General features: G+C 44.9%; 1 long non-coding RNA gene across 1 annotated transcript in view; it reads left to right on the forward strand.

Annotated features, from left to right (window-relative positions):
* Positions 1 to 1,958, forward strand: part of LOC138143176 (uncharacterized) — a 2,247-nt gene extending 289 nt beyond the window's left edge. The window contains exon 2 of the long non-coding RNA XR_011163631.1: positions 15 to 1,958. This is a non-coding gene — a long non-coding RNA (uncharacterized lncRNA). The remainder of the gene's footprint in view (positions 1 to 14) is intronic.
* The last annotated feature ends 245 nt before the right edge of the window (positions 1,959 to 2,203 follow it).

Raw genomic sequence — 2,203 nt, forward strand, 5'->3', positions numbered from 1 at the left:
GGTAGAAGAAGGAGGTGGAGGAAGGTGTTGGCCAGGCCATGGGTCCAGGTGCCAAGAACCTTTAGGCGCAGGGCCACAGTAACTATGACCTCTTTGCCCACCACCCTCCTGGGACCCGATGCCTCCAGTGGACAAGCACCACAGATAAAACATTTAGGGGGACTCTCAGAGCAGGTAAATACAGGCTATCTCACTTAAACACTCAAAGAAATAATGTCTCGGCTCCCTCGAAGTTATATAGACTTCTATATTCTATACACAGAAGTTCATACTATTTGCATACACACATGTGCCCTATGCCCTGTAGATGCACCTGGTTGCACAGTTAACCCCACATCACCTTCACAGGAGTTAGCCTAATTGTACATAATTGCTCCTACAATTAGACTCTCACAATGATACACACTCAGTAATCTCTTCCATTCAGTCTTAGACTCACTATCTCCCAGCTTTCCCAGTGACAGTCTCGTTCAGTGACATATCAAGTCACCATCCTTCACACAGTCACAGCAGGGATTTCTCTGCCCAGCCTTTCCTCATAGAGCTCAGTAAAAATATTTAGAGCTGTAAAATGTCAGTGATGGGAGCCCCCTTCCCTGATCACAATAAAAAATTAGTGGCAGGATCCAGGCCTTCTGATTTACTGTGCAAGTCAATGTTTCCCCAAGAGCATTCTCTCCTGTCTCCTGTCTCCTATCTCCTGTCTCCAAGAGGCTCTGGTCTTTACTCCGGATTTTATGTCACCCATTTTTTCAGTCTCCAATTTTTGAGAATTCTTTCTGTCCAGTCCAGTGGTCCCTACACACCAGTTACCATCTTTCCTGAAAAGATCTGGTCACCTTCCCACGCCCCAAAGATTTAGGGTGTCATTTGAAGGACAGAAAGGCAGGAATCTCAATTCCTCCTGAATGACAGTCCCTTTTTTCTATTATCTGTTCTGTTTGGAGCAAAGGTATGTTATGGTTTTGTGGTGATTGTTTTTTTCTTTCTTTTTTTTTTCTTTACCCAACTTGGAAAAAAGAAAACTAGTGTGAGTTTGTGTCTCCATAGACTTGTTCTTGATGTTTTCTAATGGCGTTCCAATTCCCCTCCCCTTGTTCCCTTTAGCCCAGGTCTCTGGGAAAGGACAGAATGAGAATTTTTTAAAATGGTGTTGTTTTTTTTCTTGCTCTCTCTTCACTCCCGGGTCCAATGAAGAAAAATTTCTGGCTAAGGCTCCCTTTTCCCTTCCTCACTCCCTCCCTTCCTCCTCACTGACCTCCAGTCTACACTTCTCTGGGAAACCAGACCCCATGTTTTGGGAATTGGGTGTTTGGTATTCCCTTACCTTGGAGGAGGTATTCTCTCCCTTTCTGAGGGCTACCTCTTCGACAGTGGTTTTTGTGGCCTCTTTGCTTTGGATAGGCAGTAGTCAGGACTATGAGGAAGGTTTTGCCTTTTGCTATTTGGAGCTATAGTGACAAGATGTAATTTGAGGAGATTTCATCTAGGGGTTTCGGGTGGCTTTTCGGGAGGCAGATTCTGACTTTTAAAATGAGGCTCAGTGATTGTTTGCAGTCACTAGGGCTGAACTACTTGTCATTTTCAGGGTTTGCCTCTGGGACCAAAGAATCATGGGGAGCCCTGGTAGAGACAGTGAGAAGGGAGAGAGGAAAGAACAGAGTAGGAGCTAATATTGACTGCTTGTTCTTTAGGTTGTGGGCTCTGGGGGAAATGCTCAGATCAGCTCTGCTGGTATCTCTTTTTCTCATCTCTGTTTCTTTGTCTGTCTGTCTGTCTCTTCAGCTCCCTACTCCGTGTGCTCCCATTATATCCAGAGAAATCATATCTGCACAGGTGGTTCCAATTGGATTGTCACTTTACAAACTTACTGTTTGTCCTGGACCATGTAGACATCATGGAATATAGGATGCTGTGTCAAGAGAGAAAAGGAAAATAAAGCAATTTTTTTCTGGAAAGTTGGTGTAAAAGCTTTCCTGAGCAGTAAAGAGCCACTAAGAGAGTATGGCACCCTCTGCCATGGTTGGCAATGTTTGGGTGGAGGGCAGGCAGCCTTGTGAGGAAATCAGTCTCTCAGGGGTGGGGATGGGAGCAGATGTAGACCAGGATGGCAATGTTTCACTGGTCTCAGTCAGAGACCACAGTGAAATATATACACAGATATATAGTTATTCTCCTGATGCACGTAGGAAAACACCAGGTC

The sequence above is a fragment of the Petaurus breviceps genome, unplaced genomic scaffold (genome assembly GCF_028583685.1).
Source record: "Petaurus breviceps papuanus isolate PSGF00001 unplaced genomic scaffold, PetGlider_PUasm1.0 90630, whole genome shotgun sequence".
In the NCBI taxonomy this organism is placed as follows: domain Eukaryota; kingdom Metazoa; phylum Chordata; class Mammalia; order Diprotodontia; family Petauridae; genus Petaurus; species Petaurus breviceps.